General features: G+C 43.7%; 1 protein-coding gene across 2 annotated transcripts in view; it reads right to left on the bottom strand.

The window, feature by feature from the left end:
• Positions 1 to 21,610, bottom strand: part of OBSCN (obscurin, cytoskeletal calmodulin and titin-interacting RhoGEF) — a 1,961,032-nt gene extending 1,939,422 nt beyond the window's left edge. For both annotated transcript variants that reach the window (XM_069211034.1, XM_069211033.1), the window contains exon 1: positions 21,322 to 21,610. The gene's annotated coding sequence lies outside the window, so the exon portion shown is untranslated. The remainder of the gene's footprint in view (positions 1 to 21,321) is intronic.
• Between the last annotated feature and the right edge of the window lie 421 nt (positions 21,611 to 22,031).

Here is a 22,031-nt window from a genome sequence, read left to right as displayed (position 1 = left end):
AGGGACGAGAAGCACCCTGATAATCTCAGCATGAGAGCTTCACTCAGCCCCTTGCTTCAAGGCAAGTTAGAGGGGCCTGAAGTAACGTCCAGGGTGACCGATCTTGAACCTACGTCAGTAGGAAACCTAACACAGCCTGCGCTCAGCTTGTCACTGGAAGAAGAAGACTTGTCTCATTTAATCACACAAATAGAGGAAGAGGAAAAAAGCGGGTCCCTCCTGGGCCAGAGCCCCCTTGTTCAACATTACAGGACGTGGCGGCTCCAGACCAATTTCATTAAATTAATCAAAGGGTGCGTCTGCATCATTTGAGAAAATAGATCACAAAGAATGTAAAAATCTACAGGGAAATAGATTAAATAATGGGCCTGCACTGATGTGGATCTACGTACATTTGCGAAAGATCTTTCATATCTGCATTTAAAAGAATGGGAGAACATGCTGGCCTCGTATGGTAATGAAGCAGCAAAAAACTTTAGCCCCTTTGTAACTGGCAGTGTGGAATCTCAGGGGCTGCAAGAGTCTCTCTGGGCCAGAGCACTTGGAATCCTACAGAACTCTGTGGAGGCAATGAACTTCCAAGCCAAAAAAATCGACATACAGATCAGTCTCCTGAACACCCTAGCAATGTATGTAGCAAGAATTGATGAAAAGATCTCAGATCTAAATGACTTGATAATAAGGGCACAGTCTGACACACAGGGGCCATCCAGGGTTGCAACTGTTTCCCGGTCCTAGACATGTTAATCATGCTACCAGAGATGATGTTAAAGTTTGTGGGTGATCTGAAGGTAGTGGCTAATGTGAAACCTCAAAAATCATAGTAGGGACACAGGAATAAGAAGCAACAGGTGATTATGGGAATCTGACTGGCAAAGGAGATGGTCTAAATGTGCTTATTTCTGGCGAGGACGCAATCCCACAGAATGGGAGCCCCAGATCCAGCCCCTTTGATGGCAATAGTCACAGTGCGCCAACAAAGGGCAGCAATCCAGGGGATATTTTCTCCCCTCCAACTGGACCACAGGATTCTGACAGAGAGCACCCAACAGCAGAAGGGGAGCCTATAAGTAAGAAATCAAAATAAGTAAGGGTTGCAACAAAAACCAAGATCAGAATTAAAATTTGACGACCTACCCAATTTTTCATGCAAGAAAAACAACCTGTCCTTGTCGCCCTGGTCCAAGAAGAAAAGAGTGCCCCAGAGTCCCGAAAGAGGCCCCAGCAAGTGCAGACTGGACTCTGAAGCAAATTGTTTCAGCCCAAACGCTTGATGCGACTGAAGCCCGTCCTGCCAGTGCCTTACCAGATGCTATAGTGTTACGTACGGTGACAAACAGGCTCCCCTTACATCTTATTTTCCAACACATAACCAGGGGAGAATTACTTCAGTATTAACTACCCAGCTTGGGTGTCCTCTTGTCTCACCTAACAACGTCTTGATCAAGCAGGCCAGCACAGCTGTTTATCAAACTACTACCTCAACAGAAACCCCCCCAAGCAATTTCCCCACATAACCTCTTGGGATCGACATCGATAAGTAAGTTGGCTCCTTAAACAATGCTCCCGACCACAGCTAACTCAGGCAGGTTGCTTTCAGCCCCAAATACCCATGCAGGGGGTCTGATTGCCTCCCTAAGTAATGTTTATAGTAGGAACGATGTGGCTAACGCCACATCCCTTGGGCTTGAGCGGGAATTTCAAAATAATCAGGCATTACCACCCACTGCCACAAGAGTGTGAGTAGCTCCCACTTCCATGGATACATGCGCTGGCTTTCAAGGCATTTTGCAAGCTCCAACTGCAACAATCTGCATGCTTCTCTATTCCGAATACACGTCCTGGGGCTTGTTCAACATTCTAAACCAGGGCAACATCCTCAAGCTTGTTCAATCAATTGGTTCGCTTAGGGAAGTTAGATCATATGGCATTGTCTCCATCAAATTCATTGTCCCAGGTCCTGGGCAGAATAATGAAAGGACCAAGGTAACCTGGAGATCCGCCGAGCTGGCTCAGAAGGTCTGGACAGCATTGAGATTTTCAAGCAATAGGGGATTAAAATCATTCCATTAAAGGAACCTAGATATCCCCATGTTCTAGAGTGCTTGAGGAAAGAGGTTACTACACCTATGTGAAACAGATCAGTCTACTCAGTTCTAAGAAACACCTAAAGCAATACACCAGATCCGGCTTCACAGCAAATCAGCAGGTTTCATGAAAAACATGTTTCTGGTCCTGAAGCAGTGGATAACTAGGGGTGGCCGTCAGATGTCTCAACCTTAACTAAACTCCTATGCTTACAAAATATCAAATTAACAGACTCCTCAGTTCGGGCTGTTAAGGTATGCTCCTGGAACACCAATGGTCTTGCAAATAAGCTGGGAGAACCTGATACCCTTCAATTCCTCCGTACCTTTCAAATCATTCTTCTACAAGAGACTTGGGGCCAGATGTAGCAAAGTGTTTGCGCCTCGCAAACAGCGTAAAACGCCGTTTGCGAGGCGCAAAAGCCTCTTTGCTATGCAGAAATGCATTTTGCGAGTCAGATCCGACTCGCAAAATGCATTTCCGACTCGCAAATAGGAAGGGGTGTTCCCTTCCTATTTGCGACTCGCAATGCAATTCGCGGTCGCAAATGAAATCGCAGTTACCATCCACTTGAAGTGGATGGTAACCCATTCGCAAACGGGAAGGGGTCCCCAAGGGACCCATTCCCCTTTGTGAATGGAAATAAAAATACTTTTTCAGAGCAGGTAGTGGTCCAAGGGACCACTGCCTGCTCTGAAAAATACCGAAACAAAAGGTTTCGTTTTTTTTTCTAAGTGCAGCTCTTTTTCCTTTAAGGAAAACGGGCTGCAGAAAGAAAAAAAAAAAACTGCTTTATTAAAAAGCAGTCACGGACATGGTGGTCTGCTGTCTCCAGCAGGCCACCATCCCCGTGAGTGCCCATACTCGCAATGGGGTCGCAAACTGCGACCCACCTCATTAATATTAATGAGGTGGGTCTTTGCGACCCCATTGCGAGTTGCAGAAGGTGTCTTAGACACCTTTCTGCATACCAAATTGCGAGTTGTAATTTGCGAGTCGCACGGACTCGCAAATTGCAAGTCGTAATTTGGATTTTTCCTACATCTGGCCCTTGGTCACAAAAGGCCCAGCCTCTGGAGAGCTACGTCACCCACTTTACACCAGCAATCAATATACAAAAGCATGGGCATAGTATGGTTGGCCTTGCCATGTATGTATCCATCACCAGTCAAACTGAGTCCTAGGAGAAACACAGTGATAAGACTGGCCTACAAGAAGAAGGCCTATTACTTAAATCTTCCAATGGCTGCCCCAAGAAAATTCCCTTTGTCAACATTTACATTCATCCAAATGCCACAGCAAGGACAGAGACATCCGACAAGCAGACTGACATTGTAATAGGCTTAATCTCGGAGGCGGCCAGTAACAATCTTGTGATATAAGGCAACTTTAATATGTGGTTCCTGAACACGTTATCCGTAAATGAGATCATAGAGGCAGAAGATAACTTTTGGATGACACTCCCTAAAGCTCAACCTGGGCGGCACAAAGTTGAAAAAAGAGGACAGGCCTTGCAACGCAACCTTGAACACCTTGGCCTCAGAGCTCTAAATGGTTGCATTGCCATGGATAAACCCCCTGGCCTCCCTTTTTTAACAACAACTAGGGCATCTTTAATTGATTTCACCTTTTGTCAGTGCCCCCCTATTAAACACCATCTCTTCTTTCGGCTTTGGTGGAAAAATGGACAGTGACCACCATCCACAGGCAATAACCTTGGACACTAGCCTGGATGCTTTTGACTCCGTAACCGGCCTAGGGTTTAAAGGACACACAATCAACCTTAAATGCATCAGGTGTACCACTGATACCCACTCAACTTTGACTGCAACGGCTAAACAACTTTTTGCTTCCATTCATTCCCCTAAAGGAAACTTTTTGTCTCATAGGGTAAGGTTTACTGAAAAATTCACAAGTCAGTATGCTAAGCCAGGTCCACCCAGAAATAAGCACGAAGTACAAGATACAACTCTCCTGTCAGGAGGGGCACCAACTACTTGATAAGAAGGGCCAAGGGGACAGTAAACTCATGTGGAGAGCCCTTAAAAGGTCACCAATGGACCCAATAATTCTTCATAAGTTGAGGGAGGCAAGAAGAAAACTAAAAGCGGAGAAAAAGGCTTTCCGAGCGGTATGATAGAGCTCATTTTGGTCAATATTACTGTATGATATCAGGTCTAATAACTCTGCAAACTTCTGGCAGGCTATAAATGGATTGGGTAGAATTCTTCTAAATGTGGCTTCTCGGAGCCAACCTGGTACCACTACGTGCTTGACCACTTTAACCTGCAGACACAAAGAAACCAGTCTTATGCATACAGGACAGCTTGGAGGCTACTAAACTCCTAACTCTTGAGACCTGTAACACTGATTATTGTGCATCATGGAGTTCCATCTCTGCTAGTCAAATCCAGAAACAAATAGCAAAAGGCTGTAAAGAGGGGGTGCCGGGTACTGGAGGACTCCCATCAGCCATTTACAAGGAAAATCCAATAATTTGGTCTGGTCACTTAGTACTGCTTTTCTCTTCCATCTTGTATTTTAATTGTATTCCTCCTTCATGGAGTGGCTCGATTCTTGCACCAATTTTCAAGGGTAGAGACCGGGGGTTCCAGGGAACTATCACTTGGTAGCTCTCATTGATAATGATGCCAAATATTACACAGGAGGGTTATTAGAGGGGCTACACTTTTGGGCAGAGGCCAAAAACATCATCCCCCCAAACCAAACGGGGTTCATGACGTATTCTGGGACCTTAGTTAACCTTATGGCTCTTTCCCTATTATCTGACCATGCAAAATCTAAAAGACAACCAGTCTACTTTGGCTTCATTGATTACAAGTCTGAATTCAACAGGGTTGGCATGGGGAAGCTCTGGCAGAAACTAGCCCTTCTGAATATCCTGGGCAGCCTACTTAGGGCCTTGGAACTCTTGCATGAGGAATGGGTCAGAATACAAATTGGGGACGGTTCTCACTGGTCCAGGCCGATTAAAACCACACAGGTGCTCAAGCAGGGCTGTGTCCTTGTACCGATACCATTTAATCTGTTCCTATTGGATCTGTCACCCGTGTTAAATTCAATCAATTCCTATCTGCCTAAAATGGGGGGCTCTCAGCTCTCAAATGTGTTGTACGCAGATGATCTAATCCTGATTAGTAGAACTAAGGTTGGCTTGCAGCACCTTCTTGAAGCAAACTCTGCTTTCTCAATCAAGAATGGCTTGACAAATAATAAAAATAAAACAAAGATCCTGGTCATTTAAGGGGTTAGACCACAAAAACCAACGTGGTTCCTGCACCCAGAAAGGATTGAGTCAACCAATAGCTTCAAATACCTTGGAGTATACTTTAATGGGAATGGGAAATATTGCAATCAATTGGAAAAAATTGGAAGGAAGGGCAACACATTGAACGTGGGCCTTAGATCCCTTGTCGCAAAACTAAAAGGTCCCACATTGACGCTGATCCTCCGGGTAGCCCAAGCAAAGATTCTTCCAAATTTAGCGTATGGAAGTGAGGCTCTCAAGGGGCGGGACAGTGTCGTTCTGGACAAAATGTTACTTAAGATCTATAATTCAATTTTTCAGCTCCCCTCCCACTCATCCCCAGCCCTGATCAGGCTGGAATTTGGCATCCTTAAGCAAGCACTGACATGGATGATGGCAGGTATATTGTTTTGCCACAAACTCGTGTCGCAAAAGATTAATTGGGTCATTACCTGTGGTCCGAACTGGAATCAAAGCAAAGTTCCCCCGCAAGATCCTACCTATTGCAGGCCTTGAGCTCTCTTGGCCTAACAAATATCTGGCACCTATCAGTCACCAGGAGTTTAAAAGGCTAGCAAAAATGAGCAGTAAACAACTTTTATTGGTTGAGGACAACACTAGCCTGCCTCTACCTAAACACAGCTGAATGACTCCTCAAACCTATATGCAGCTGAAACCACAGAGCTACCTAAGCAAACTCTTTAATGACCGGGCTAAGGTGCAGTTTATGAAATACAGCTGGGGATAATACCTACTCCAATTTATTATCCTACATGGAGAAGACAGGAAGCGCCAGGGAATACTGACTTTGTGAACAGGGTCAGGAAGACATTATCCATATACTGTGTCCATGCCCCACACTATTGTAGGTCCAGCGAGAACTATGACGAAGAGGATGAAATGCCTGGGGAATGAGGTCCTGTAAAGAGGCAGTCTTGGCCTGCTTTGATCCTAGGGACCTCAGGTTGAATTTTGCACTGGTGGAATTCCTGCAGCAATTCACAAAAAGGGTGGAGGCCATGGCTCAAGCAGAGGAAGGGAATGGGTGGGATTTGATAAATAACTGCTCTGGCTTTTGGTCTCCGCTACTGTTTACTACTTAGAATGCCCTACAGGTCTCATATGGCGCTCGAGGATCTATTACTACAACTTGTCTAGACCCTTGATCCTGTACTTTCTATCCATACAGCAGAAGTTCCTAATCCACCTTGAGTTTTGCTGTACTTTCCTAACTTATTCTAGATACACTGCATCTGCACTTTTTACTGATAAAGCTTATGCTCTTCAATCATCTTGAGTTCTGATGTAATTTTAATTCTGTTTTAGATACGCCACACTTTATTTTTCGCATTTGCACGTTTTACAGACTAATGACTATAGAAGTCGTTCCTCGACAATCTGCTGCACTAATTCTTATGAAATAGCTTTTTATGGAAGTCTGTTTTGCTCTGGGGGTGGGGGGGCCACCAAGATCATTGGACTCTCCCTTTTGGTGCATCTTAATGATAAATATTCTTGTTTGTCGCTACAAATGGACTAACAGAGGGCCGACTCATTTCATGACACGTTGGAGGCAGAAAGCTAACATTTCCACCAAATACTCCCCCAGATGGCAGAATGGTGATGGCAACTTGAGTTGTTTTTACGTACTTCTATGTATCAATTGTTTATTGTATTGCAACAGCTGTCGGGAGTGAGTCTCTTTCTAAAATATCCATAAAAAACTCTCAGATGGCGGTATAATGATGGTACCTTTAGTCGCATTTATGTACTTTTTTCATTGCAATTGTGTATTGTATTGCAACTATTGTTTTTATAATCATGCAATAATGTTTATTCACACAAATATTTGTTTTTGCTTGGAACAACTTCACAAGCTCAGTGAACTAGGTATCTGGACTTCAAAGCAAGCAGATTCCTTTTCATCCTCATGTTTTATCGGTGTGAGTGACCAAGATGGTGTTCTCAAACAGCACAAAAAAATGCATCATAAGAGAACCACGTATGTGCCTCCAATTAAGCCCCAGTTTGGACAATATCTATTAACAATATTGTATACACTTCTGCCAACAGGTAACCGATGAATAATGCTGCAGTGATGTTTTGATATTACTGACAAAATCCGAAGTATTCATTCGCAGTAGTAGTCTGGCCTTGGGGGAAGTGAAGAGTTATTTCTGACAGACCGGAGTCGCTTCAGGGATAGGTGAGTACCAGACAGAATAGGTCACATGTTGTCAGCATTTGTATAGCGAGCATTACCTCCTCGTCCGTCTCCTGACCCAGTTCTTACATTCTCCTACTCCACAGCAACCAATTACCTAGCTAAGCCAAAAAAGTTCCCTCAAGATGGCACCTAATACCCATCGTGCATAAAGGGAGGAAATAGTCATGAACACATCCTGTTCCTTTTTTAAGTTTTAAGCACTGCTGTGTCCTTACTTGACAAGCTAATATAAGTGCTATTTTCCTTTTATTCTGTGTTTTCTTAACCGTTGCATACTTGCACAACTTCCTGAGACCAGCTTCAGCATTCTCTAGGTCAATGTCGCCTCGCTGAGCAGGCATTGACCAGATCCGGGATTTGCTGGGAAGTGGAGCACCCCTCCTTTCAGGTGGCCATATGTTACAGAGTTTCCTGCTTTCCTGGCCTGCATGTATGTGTTGTGGCTTTTTCTGACTCCAACATGGAAGCTCGCACAAGAGTTTGGGAGCTGTGTTATTTTGTTTATATTGAAACAACTTGGAGTCAGGAAATGCGCTCGGCAGATTTCAGCGTGTTTGTGGAATACCTCAAGGTCCTTCCACGAGGTCAGAAGGGGTCCCTACATTTGATGCCCCTCGCCTGCTAATCAATTAGGCAGTGAAGGCAGCTTTCAAAATTCGAAAGCCTGATGGTCCCTCTCCTAAATTACTAAGCTTCCACATTCGGGGCTTGCAGTTAGTGGACTCTGAGGAGGATGAGCGTGTCGCTTTGTACAGGGAGTGGACTCTCTCATCTTTTTAAGCACAAAATAAGAGAGAACCTGGGTTTTCCAATGGCAGTAGAAGATGGGACTTATGAGGATATTTTTTACAAAGTATCAAAGTCCTGATCCAGATTCCTTACCCCTGAATAGGGCAGTAGGTAATGTTCTATCACATGACTGGAAAGAACTTGATAAAACTTTTGTTTCCTTGTTTCCTTTCTAAGTGTTACCTTATGGAGGGGTTTTCTGAGAAATGGTTGCCTTTCATTTCTGGTGGATAACCATGGCTGGGCTCTCTTCGCAAGACATGGTAATTTCTGAAGATGCTTTCTCACCTGACCAGGTGGGTAGGAAGGTGGAGGACACTGTCAAGCACACTTATTCTGCTTTAAATTTTTCTGTCAGGGCAACTGCCTACACCAGTTATATGGTACAATCCCTTCTGAAGTATTTTCAGGTTTGGCACCACTTATGAATGAAGGAGTGGGTGCTTCATCCCTTTTATTAACGATGGAACTTCAAGTTTGGTTTGTCTCATACCTTTTGTCTAAGAATCTGTATGCCTTGATAGCTGTTTTAGGGGCATTAATACCATCCAGGAGCCATAGTTGGATGTGGGCCTCTAAAGCAGACTCTTCCCAGGTGTCAATCCTGATGATATTGCCTTTTCAAGGTTCTAAGAGCTTTGGTCACAATTGGAGGATATGGCGCTGCTGTCAGTGGAAAACAGAAAAACACTCCTGTTCACACATCTCCAAGGGGCAAGATTTTTGGTTATCTGAGAGCTTTTTCACCTCCACAATCTAAAAGTAGCAACCATCCCTTTTGAGGGAGGAGCCATGGCTGGGACACACAAGGAGGAGACAAATAACAGTTCCTCCTTCAGAGAAAGATCAAGAATATTACTCCATTCTTTTTTTCTGTCAGAAGACTACAGGACACTATGGGCCAGTCCTGGACCTCAAAGGGGTAAATCCCCATATTCCCCAAAAGCTTTTCAAAATGGTGACATTACAGTTCATCCTTCAGTTGATTCATCAAGAGGACTACTTGGCACTTTAGATCTGATAGATGAGTATTTCCACATTCCCACTGGCAAGACCCACCAAAAATGTCTCAGCTTTGCTGTGGGACGCAGCATTATTAATTCCAGGTCCTGCTTTTTAGCTTTTCCTTGACGTTAAGAGTTTTTACAAAGCTCTTGGCCCCATTATTAGGCAATCTTCATTCTAAAGGTATTCAAGTTTATCACTACCTTGATGACTGCCTGATTACGTCACCTTCTTTTTCTAAGGCAGTAGAACATGTGCAGCAAGTCTAGAGTCTTCTAGTGGAATTTGGATTCACATGAAATACGCTCTCCAACCCACTCAGACTCTGGAGTTCATGGGGCCACGGTGAAAGTGTTCCTTACTCAGGAAAGACAATATTTTCTCATCCATCATCTGTCTATTCTATTCAATCAATCCCCAGCATTAGCTCATCTATGATTGAGAGGCCAGGGGGGAAACAGCATGAACTCTACATCTTCTGTGCGGGGAACACATGAATTTGTACCTTCTAGTCCATCATCTCCTTCAGTACTGGAATCCAGCCTCCCTGGATTACAAGGCCCCATTTCCAGTTACACCATATTTGTAACTCAGGCTCTCCAGTGGTGGCTAATACCATTAAGTTTATTGAAAGGCCAGAGTCTGGTTGTTTCTCCAATTGTTGTTTTGATGGTAGTGCACTTGGTTGGGGTGCAGTGCTAGAGGAATCGAAAGCACAAGGCAAATGGAGTCTTTCAGAGAGCCTCCACCGTTAGAATTGGAGAGAACTGGCAGTAGTGTGGAAGGCCTTTCAGTGGTTTGCTCCACTTCTACAAAACTGTGCAGTGTGTTTACAAACAGACAACCGGTTAATGAGGGGAGAATGCAGGTTCCATTTTTTCTTCTTTCCCGGAGGATAGGTCTTTGGGTGGAGGGGAATCTCCTTTCTCTTTTGGCAGTCTATCTTCTGAGGAGGGAGAATGGGCCTGCAAACTCCCTGAGCAGACTGCTCCCCTCTTCAGTGTCTCTGTGCCTCCCATTCAGTCTTATCCATCAGATTCTCTCCAGGTTGGGTCTCCCTTAGTTGGACCTATTTGCCTCAGAGGAGAATGCTCTTCCCCCACATTTTTGCCACCTGGTTCCTTCCATAAAGGCTTGGGCGATCGATACCCTGGCTATTCCTTGACACAGGAATCGTCTGTAAAGGTTTCCCCCTTTTCCCTTGATTCCCAGAGTTCTCAGGAAGATCATGAGGAGGTCCTTCTGGTCGCTCCAGAAAGGTCCAGGAGACCCTGATTTCCTCTTGTTATAGAGCTGGAATTGACCACCCCATTGGCAGTTCCCCATTCGTGCATCTCCTCTGAACGTTCAGTGTCTCAGCACTGCTTCTCGGATGCACCTGAAGCTGGGGGTATAGCACTGGAGTGACTGAATTTGTTGGATCAAGATTGTTTCTTGGAAGTGGCTGAGAGTATTCAGCTTTCTAGAAAGCCCTCCACCCTTAGGTCCTACCATTGCCACTGGCAGAATTTTGTATCTTAGTGCCGGGACAAAGTTTTTCTTGGGTCCTTGAGACCCTGTTAAGTATTTGGATTTCCTCAGGAACAGCTTTCTCCTGGGTCTGGCTGTCTCCACTCGTTGGGCTCACTGGGCATCTATTCTGGCCTTTTGGGTTCTGCTATGGATTTTGTGGCTTCTCTGGTCGTGTTTCTTCTAAGAAGCTTTCTTCTTCAACAGCCAGTTTCTTGCTCTCCAGTCCCCTCTTGTGACCTTCTGTTGGTGCTCAATTCTTTAACAGGTTCTCCATTTGAGCCACCTAATTTGGCAGACCTTAAATTTCTCTCCACTGAGATTTTGTTTTTGGTGGCTATCTGTTTGGGTCAGAAGGTCATTGAGACTGGTGCATTACTTTCCTTGCCTCACTTTTTGAGAATTTGTGACGGGAAGGTGATCCTTCGTCGATGTCAATTTTTTATTCCCAATGTTTTGTTTGAATTTCACTGCCCACAAAATATTGTCCTCTCAGTTTTTTTATCCTAATCCCTCTTCTCCAGAGGAGGAAAGGCTCCATTCTCTAGCTGTTCTCCGAGCTCTTCCAATTTGCCTGGAGAGAACTAGTTCATTTTGTAAGGTATGCTCCCTGTTTGTGACTTACGGCCTGTCTGTAAAAGGTCTTAGACATCATCAGCCACTCCCTCTAATTTGATTAAGTTTGCTATCTTTCACACTTATGATACAACTCACCTTTCCCTTCCCTCATTGTTCCAGAGTCACTCTATTAGGGCCATATCTTCTTCCTGTGCAATGTTCAAAGAGGCATCCATAAGAGACATTTGTAATGCTTCAACGTGGGCTTCCCTGGACACTTTGTTGCCCATAATCATCTTCAGCTGGGCATGGTGACATCTTCAGAATTTGGTTCGCGTTGTATCTGCATTTCATGGTGTGCAATACATATTATTAAAATTAAAACTTAACAGGTGTTGCATCATGAAGCTGTGTTTGCTTCTTTCTTTCCTTCCTCTGGTCTTTAGGAACCAATCACTATATGCTTTGATTTGGCTCATTTTGTAAGAACTGGGACAGGAAGACAGACGAGGAGGTAATCCCTGGTACTTAACAGTAATCTATAATACTCCAAGTCCAGGTCAATATTTTTCAGTCTTGAGCCCCTCCCTCCTATGTTTTCTGTATTGTAAATGTTTCTTCTTTCTTTCACTTGGTATTTCAGGATTTCTTCATGACTAGTTTCTCCCTTTAGGCACGATGGGTATTAAGTGCCATCAAGGTGATTTTTTCCAGCTTAGCTAGGTAATTGGTTTTTGTGAAGCAGGAAAAATGCCTATTGTCTGAGGACTGTGACAGGAAGACCTGTAGTTGGAGTAATAAAGATTACCAGTAAGAAACCGGGTATTCTCTGCCATTGATTTGGCCTTTTCCTGTTTTCATCATTGTGATGACCTTTTGCATAGCCCACGGTTACCCTTTGAGGACAGGTGCCAATTTAACTTATGATATGATACAGTATTGTGGTCTTATTAAGTGGCTATTCCTCGTTCTTAGAACGCTGGGTCTTCAATGGGTAAGGTCGGAAAGCTTTACTAACTGCTTAGGCATCTTCTATTTTAGAGGTCTTCAAATGCAAGGGGCTTGAAGCTATGTAGTATCAGCAGACAGTGAGAGGGAAAACAAAGGCATACAGTTTTGTGACATCCCAATGTGGCTAGGAGAGCACAGTGAAGGTTTGAAAGAGCTGTGTGTGTGTGTGTGAGTACATGCATTGGTAACATAAAATGAATCTAGTAGTTACATTTCAAAGTGAATTTTTGGCACATAATAACACCATGTGCCCTGTTCAACAAACTCCACAACGGCCCCCCCTTGAGGACAGCCTACACACTGCAGTACATCTCATCCAGGGCCAGAGGAAATATTATCACATCACTGCTACCCTGATACACTGCACTTGCTCCCCTGCCAGCCCACATGATCTTTGAAAACAGCTCCATCATTTACAAAGCCATCACAAAGTGCACCAAGCCTGTTTAGGTGACAAACTCACCATCCCTGGTAAATTTCAAAATATCCTGGTTGCTAGGGGCTTTGAGCATCAAATAGCCCCATCCCGTCTTGCTGTCTTGGGGCCCTAAGTAAAATTCTAAATCGACAGGCACCACTTGCACTTTACTTATTGCACTAGCTCTTTATGCGCCCACTTGATCAACTAGCTGACCCATGACGGTATTTAAGCTATGCATACAGCTCTTATGATTATGTATTATGTGGCATAACCCAGCGTGTTTTTGAACTGATCTAACTGGCATCACGTCTATGAGTATTAACACTGCGAGTTTAGAACCTGGTTAAACTAGTTGAGTTGCTAGGGAGCGGTAAGTGTGTCTATAACTCAGCTTTACCAGCAAAGGTCATACCTAAGCCCTTTAATTGTGATAAGTGTCTAGGAGCTTCAGATCATAACAATAGAGGTATTATTGACAAGGAGCATGGGACTTTTATAAACCATCATGTTTTAAATTGTCGAATGCATGTTTGTAATTTGATTTTATTAGTGGTATGTTTATATACACAATGTAATGTAATTATGGTTTTAATTGACTAATTAACCAAACTTAAACAAAAAAGTAAAAATAAGGCAGCAGGACTTTTCCATCTATGCACCCAGAATCTGAAACAACATCAAAGTATCTATCAGATTCATCCCAGCCCTACTCCAGTTCAGCAAAGAGTTGAGGTCACGCCTCCTTAAAGTATACTATATCATGATCTAGTAACAGTTCACAAAAATAACCACAGCTCTTTGTGAGATGACTCAGACAGAGCCTTTGTGATGTGCAAGTGTGGTAGGTGACAGCTTCTTCCCTTCGTTAAGTCAGAGAGGCCGATCCTGGCTACTCATATCTTCCTTTTGACACACAGTCTGGGTGCAATACACATAGACCAGCTGTCAGCGACACCTAGTCATGTGACCCAGGATCAGGCTGCAGGTGCCAAATAATTAGGACAACACAGTGCCAACTTTCCAGATGTGACATTTTCAGAACTGTGTCTACAAATTTGACTTCGCCATTGAAGAGGGCTTTTCATTACAATTCTTTAGACACCAAATCCGGAACATCTACCTGCTCCTAATTAGAGGTTACAGCCTATTGAATGGAATAAGGTAACTCCAGCGTTATCCTATGGGCGAGGCAGGCCTTGCAGTAGTGAAAAACACATTTAAGAGTTGTTTTACTCTCATTAAAGTACATTAATTACTTTTTACATACACAGCATCCTGCCCTATGGGCTGTTTAAGGCCTACCCTGGAAGTGAGTTGTGTATATTAAAAAGGAAGGTTTAGGCCTGGCAAAGGGTTTATTTTGCCAGGTCGAAATGGCACTCTACAATAGCACACATGGGGGCAATGGCATGCCTGTGACATGTTTAAATAGCTACTTAAATAGGTGGCACAAGCAGTGCTGCAACCCACTAGTAGCATTTAATTTACAGGTCCTGGGCACATGGAGTACCACTTTACTAGGGACTTACAAGACAATTAAATATGCCAATTGGGTGTAAGCCAATCCTACCGAGTTTAAAGGAGAGAGCACACGTATTTTGGCACAGGTTAGCAGTGATAACGTGTGCAGAGTTCTAAAAGCCAACAAAAAACGGGTTCAGAAGACAGAAGGGTGAAGGCAAAAAGTCTTGGGATGATCCTGCAAAAGGAGCCTAATGTAACAAAAGACTTGCAAATTGCCAGAGGATTTAGATGTGTGTGTTTGGGGAGTGTGGAGGTTATTGTCAGCAAGTGCTTTGAGCACATGATACCTGAGTTGTTGGCATGTTTGAGCCTGGGTTAGTGCTTGATAGGAGTTCTGGCCAATGTGTTCTTTTAGATGTTAGTGTGTGATGTGTAATGGTGGGAATGGCTGTTGTGAAAGCAGAATTTGTGGCAAATCTGTGTTATGTTGGCTATTGAAAATACGTGCTTTCTGGTGTGTTTTGCTGGAAGTTTGTTTGTTTACTACTACCTGTGCTGTGCACTCATTACTATCTGACGGAAAGTGTTTGTGTTTATGGAATGCTTGTAGGCATATTCATAACAAACCTCACCACAACTTTGTGCTGTGTGAGCTGAACCCAAATGTGCATGATAACATTAGGCCAAGCAATTCAGATGGTGATGTGATCAGAATCCATTAACCCTTTCAAAGGAAGGAAAAGTGTATTCTGTGGTGTTCTCACACCAAACGAGCAAGATACCAATTGTAACAGGAATGAAACATAGTGCCAGGACTAGCATCTAATCCCAGATTTCACCTGCTCCTCATTGGCAGAATGAGGCAGTTTTGAGTCTGGAGTTCAGGCACTAAGACCTTCCCATACTCCCAAATACTCACAGCAGAGGATAATGTCCATTAGCTCAAGTAAATATTAATGTTCCAGGTGATTAGATGGAAAAACTTGGAATCCAGTTACAATAACCAACATCACAAACTGAAAATAATATTTATTTATTTCTTTCAATGTTTACTAGCGCTCTGCTGTGTTATCTTATATCCTCTCCAAAGCCCTAGGTGGATGTTAAGCATGCGTGAGTTTTGGTTGAGCTGTGATATCTTCTCCAAGTAGTAAGGTTATTTCTAGAGCAGTGCCTAATTTGTGAAAGAAAGGGTGCCCGTGTCTGAAGCTGTGCTCCAAAGCTGGGGGCGGGACAAACCACACGAGTGACGCAGGATCTTTCTCTGCACATCCAGACCAACTCACCTGTTGATTCCTATGGAAGAACTGAAGACCCACATGCATTCAGACTCGATCTTAAGAGAAGACTTAGGGGCATATTTATACTCCGTTTGCGCCGGAATTGCGTTGTTTTTTTTTACGCAATTCCGACGCAAAACTAACTCCATATTTATACTTTGGCGTTAGACGCGTCTAGCGCCAAAGTCCATGGAGTTTGCGTCATTTTTTAGCGTGGACACCTACTTTGCGTTAATGAGATGCAAGGTAGGCGTTCACGTCTAAAAAATCGACTCCGAGGCATGTGCGTCGTATTTATACTCCCGGGCAAAATGACGTACGGCCGCTTTTGCGCCGTTTTTTAGCGCCTGCAAAAGGCAGGCCTTAAGGGACCTGTGGGCTCTGAAGGAGCCCAGAGGTGCCCTCCCATGCCCCCAGGGACACCCCCTGTCACCCTTGCCCACCCCAGGAGGACACCCAAGGCTGGAGGGACCCATCCCAGGGACATTAAGGTAAGTTCAGGTAAGTGTTTTTTTTTTTTTTGTGTGGCATAGGGGGGCCTGATTTGTGCCCCCCTACATGCCACTATGCCCAATGACCATGCCCAGGGGACAGAAGTCCCCTGGGCATGGCCATTGGGCAAGGGGGCATGACTCCTGTCTTTGCTAAGACAGGAGTCATTTCTATGGGGGTTGGGAGTCGAAAAAAATGGCGCAAATCGGGTTTAGGCGAAAAAATTGCCTCAACCTGACTTGCCCCATTTCTTGACGCCCAAGCCCCATATCCCCCTACGCGCTGCCTGGTGTACGTCGTTTTTTTCCACGCACACCAGGCAGCGCCGGCGGCTAACGCCGGCTAACGTCATTGATTAAATACGGCGCCCGCATGGCGCTTCAGAATGGCTTTAGCCGGCGCTAATTTATAAATATGGCCCTTAACTAATGTCATTTCTTAACACATGAGCAAATTCGTACTTTCCATTTCTGCTCAGATGCGGAAATATAAAAAATGAAGAACCCAAACAAAGGGTGAAAGTTACCTGTTGATGAAGGACCAGGGGTCCAAAATGCATTGAGGCATAAAATTAAATTTTTGCTTGAAGAGAATGTTGTTGAAAGAAAATGTGATCCACAATGGAAGTTTAAGTTGATTCAACATTAAATGATAGTAAAACAAAGCTAACAAATAGCAAGAAGTTTTAGATTTTTTTGAGTTACTAGAGATTTACTCAGAGAAACTAAAGAGACTCAAAGAGATCCGACCCATTTGGGGAAAGCACAAAGAGTGCAAAGGGAGACACAAGACCAGACCGGCATAAGTGTGCTGATTGACTTTTAGTTATATACCCAGGATCAATGGGGGAATTTTGAACGCGAAAACATTTAAGTTTGGTACCATTGGCAAAACTGTGTGTGCACTGGGACCACCAATATCGGCTGGTACAATTACACATCAGCACACTGCATGTCAAAGCTGGTAGTCTTTAATCCACTAACTGATGCTCGCTGCCACTTTTTCTCCTTGTTGCAGGTTACTGGTTTCTGTTTGTGGCATTTTTACAGTGTTTTTCTTGATCTGCCTTTCCATTTTGTGTGTTTTCCTTGTTTTGTACTCGGTACATATCTCATATAGAAAGATAAGTGCTGTGCTGCAATCACCGGCTCAAATTTAGTACTGCTCCAGAGATGCCTAAAATTATAGTTCAAGAAGAATAAGATTTGTTTTGCTTCGCTATATTAGATGACGTGACATCACAAGCAGTGCAGCAAATGGGGGGGTTCATGCAGATCCCTGTTCCAGCAGCTGTTATTGACCCTGAGGCGCGATCCAGGCTGGACCCAGTGAAGTATTCTGAATTTGTCCCGGTATGATTTGCCAAAACTGGAACACATATAGCAATGCCTGCACGTTGTATGCTTTGTGTTCGGCGCTACAATCTACAGGAGATGAGGGGGGTTGCTTATTTTAATTCCAGCTGTGTGCAAAACAAATGACTAATTTAAGGGACCATAAACCCTCCTTTTGTATGAGTATGATTATGGCAGGGATTTTGGCTGGGAGCTATCTGGAGCATATCATGTAAATGCCATTGCAACAGAGGGCATCAAAGACACACAGCTTGTTATAATTTAAGAAGTACTTAAGAGAAACATTGGAGGCAGGTTGTTGCCTTTGTTCAACCCCTGTACATAAGTGATATGCATGCACTTTAAGACAATCAGATGGATCAGTTTGTCTGAGTAGTGAGACAAATAATACTTTGCAATTGCACTTACTATTTTTTTATTTTATTTAGTCCTTAAATGTACTGCTCATCCCAACATAGTGTTGAAGCGCTTAGCATTGACAATAAATCATATTTTTGAATCAATGTACAGGCTGTGGTATATAAGACAATGAGGGTGACAGGGCAAAGGAGTCACATATCTGCTTTACAGGAAGGCATTATATACTAAGACGGCATGGATGTAAGAAACGCAGAGCCAGGATGTAAAATGAAACGTAGAGCTTTGCATGCCTGTAGTAACAAAAACATCTTTGTGTCAGAAGCAGTAACTCACTATCTACATAATATATAAATCTGCGATCTGCATGTTACACAATGTGCTTTGCAGTAGACACATTAACTCTATGCTATTTTATGATCAAAACTGTGACTATACGCAAAAAGTATCCCTAAGGCGGCTACATTACCCACCAGAGTTAACTTAATGTTATTATTATTTCCTGAGATTTCCTGGGTTCACAAAGATCTCTGCAGCAGGTGCCTTAAAACCATAGATATTTTAAAAAGCAATCTTTGTGACCAACTAAGACAGAACAAATTTACAGTCCTGATTGTCCTTGTTGTCAATTTCATCGCAGCAAAGATTTTAAAAAGTAAATGTATAAGTTGACCCTCAGACTGTGCGTTTCATGACTTTCCCTCGTGACTCCGGTCCCCTTTCTATTGCCACATGTGACCCCCGAATTTATGGGTTCCAGGAGTAGATGTTTTCCAATTTTAGCACTGATCACAAGGGTCACAGCACCCAAATGAGGGTTACTATTGCTACTTCATGCAATTACAAACTTGAATTGTGTTATGGCAGTAGCAAACAGTGATAGTAATTTTGTAAGCCTCTGAAGCATGAAGTTTCGAGTTAGTCTCTCCAAGATTCAACTCTATGGAGTTGCAGGTTGCTGACAGATTTTTTTTCTTTCACCCATGATGTAAACAAGCATTGGCAATGCCAATAAGGCTGGTTTTACAAGAATGTTGCATATCAATATTAAGGATTACAAGTAAATAGCATGGGAATGACTATGTATTTGTGTGGAAGCAAAGAACTATAGAATAATATTGGTGTAGGTTAAAAGGTCAGGTGAAAGTTGCACTGCTAAGCCAGACCTAAATACCCATGCATGTTAATGACTGTTCTCCTCCCATCTGTGCTCCAGCCAGAGAAACACACCATAATTGTTCTTGTTATCTAAGACACTTTAATGGCTTTACAGTGTCATGTGTGTGGTCCTGAAAGTTCATTCTCAGGCTGTTTGATTTACAAAAAGATCACAGCTGTGTGGAGGTCAAGCACTTTTTTGTGGAAACACACAACTTCTGCCCAATCAAAACGTACTTATGGCCCCAAACGTGTGGGTGGAGCCAAGGCCCTTCTCTAGTAATGCTCACATAATTGTCAGGCAACAGCTGCACTGTCAAGCCAAATCATTAAAAGGATGTCCAATTGTTGTGAGAGCATGCTGATTGGTTGACCAGCCTGTGACTGGCATTAAAATATAGAACATTGCCGTCATGAGAGACACCTAAGCACGTTCTAGCGTTTGAAGCCAGCGAATACTTTTGAGAAAAAACAGAACAACAATGTCTTAAATGTAAAATCATCTTAGCTAAAATGCTATTACTAGCAGTAGATGTCACTTGAAGAAATACAGCTAGGTAGCATAAAAGCACACCTCGCGCCTGGCAAGTAGACAAACTATCCAACCTAGTTTTTCGGTTACCTGGTTCTATGGTATGTGACAAATCACCTCACCTTCTTTCATCTCTATACAAAACATGTAAGTACTTTCATACATAATATATACAGTTGCTACTGCACACCACGAAATGAATTGCCTCTTAAACATCTGATAATAGCGTCACGAACTTGGGGGAATGCATTCCAAAAACCACAAAGGGATGAGAGGTTGAGAAGGTCCACTGAACTGAAATCAAAGGCTTCCTGTCTCTCTATCTCTCACTGAAAAAAAAACATTTAAAAACAGAGCTATGTTTCAGGCTCAAACCACTGAAATGTGCCAGAAAAACACTTTGCTGCCTGAGAAACTGCAGGTAACAATTACTTTATACAAGAAAATAGCTAGGTTCTCTACGCTGTGATTTTGCTTGGCTGCACAAATGTAACCCCTTGCATCCTGGTTTTAGTTAATAAATTGCATTTTACACTCAGCGCAACTAAGTATATATAATATGCAGTTGTACTTGGAACTCCCAGAGGACAATGGGGAAAGTCCTCAAGATCACAGATTCTCACGCAGTAGCTTTTGAGACGCTATCGACAAATTTCAGGATTCTTACTCCAAAGGTTTTTACAATGGGTTCAAAAGATCTCCCATCTGGACTCCTCGATAGCATCTGGCTTCACACCGGCCCTCATGTTTACGTTGCATAGCAAAACATACTGAAATCATGAACAGCAATAACGCCGATGTTAGAGTGCTGCAGCAAATGACACACACCAGCCCAAGTGTGTATTAAAGGTTTAAGGGAAGTGTCTCTCTCTTTCCCAGGCGCGACGCATTCCATGCATAAATATAACATGTGATAACAACTGAACAGGAGCCTTTGTGAAGTTTTAGCTCTGTTTAATCCACTTTATTTTCCTATATGCCTCATGCCACTGCCATGCGGCACCACCCACCCCGGTAAACCCAGGCTCCCAAAATAGCCCCCAGCTGTCCAGCTCAATATCGCAGCATGGCCATTTGTAGCAATGCCATCTCTGAAGGACTTAGGTCCGTTTGGCACAGGCCCCATCAGGTGGAATCTCATCAAACGCCAGAAAAAGGCACAGCCGTGTAGTCGCTAAATAAAAAGAAAATGGAAATGATAAAAGCCACACTGCCGCATCAGACGCAATGCATCGATTGACAGGGGAAATGGCCCAAGTTACAAACAATACAACATTTGACGTATAGCTTGGGGGCTGCCTGCCCTGCTCTTTTTTGAACGACAGCCCCGAGCGTTCGACAAATACAATAAAACGTGACTGAAAACAGGACCATCAGGCACACGGAACCCACAAGTGTCCCAGTCTATTGCAGCACTTGGAAAAAAAAAGTATTGCTTTTAGTGTCCGGCTATGCATTAAACCGCTGTATCTGACTGAGGTGTTCAAAATACACCAGCAGCATGTTGTTGTTTTGAAGATAATGTTCGCTGTTGTGGAATAATAACAGTCGCAATGGCCTTCGTAGGGAATCGACTACTTTTTGGGGAGCCACAAGTTGACATGGAGCAAAGGCCCCCAAGTCAGCCAGGAGTTTGTCACCCAGGTTGAGGTCTCCCAGTGCGCGATGCCCAGCTGCTATGTGCAAAATAACCACCACTCAATGTGGGCGACGCACATAAAAGTGGCCGGTGAAGGCTGCTTTGATGCCATGTCTTGCTGTTACAAACCCCACATTACATTATGATGTCCCTCCGGTTGTCACTTACCTTTTCACAGGTCAGGGCCACAGCAAAAATCTATTTCAGGTGCAATAACAATATTATCCAATGAGTTTTTCATCCGGTATAGTTGAGGAGTTTCCAAATTCAGGATTAACTATATCCTTAAAATTTAAGAGTGAGCCAATCCCAGGGGGGAGCACACACGCTAAGTGGGGATCCCCCTCCCCCTCCAGAGGGGAGCTCGGTGCCTGGGGTCGTGCTTTCGGAGACCCCCCAGTCCCCTGCGGTAGGTGAGAGTCGGGTCCGTGTCTCCACTCTGCCCCTGGCCCCCTCCTCTCCCTGGCAGTCGAATGGATGAGTGTGCTGCTGGTGACGTGCTCGGCCCTCCCCGTCTCCAAAATAGCCTTGGTGTCACTTGCTGGGGAGATTGCATTTCATGTGAGAGACACAGAGGCAAAGGCCCAGTCTCTGGGACTCTTTCAGAAAAAGGGGAGGGCGGTTACATTACATTCAGGGTTCGGAGCATCACGAAACTCCGGGCCTAAGGTCACCCGCTGATACGCCAGAAGAATTTCTCAATTTATAAAAAAGAGAACAAAAATAACTTTCGGTGTGACTATCACTGAGGTCCGTGTAGTACCGTATCTAATTCGATACGTTATCACAGCCAGTTTACATTTTCGTTAATAATAGCCCTGTAGAAGACACCAAAATTAATACCAAATAATAATAATGAAATGTCTCCCGTTAGTCGA

This window comes from Pleurodeles waltl, chromosome 10, assembly GCF_031143425.1.
Source record: "Pleurodeles waltl isolate 20211129_DDA chromosome 10, aPleWal1.hap1.20221129, whole genome shotgun sequence".
Taxonomy (NCBI): Eukaryota; Metazoa; Chordata; class Amphibia; order Caudata; family Salamandridae; genus Pleurodeles; species Pleurodeles waltl.
This window is presented reverse-complemented; position numbering and strand designations above follow the sequence as displayed.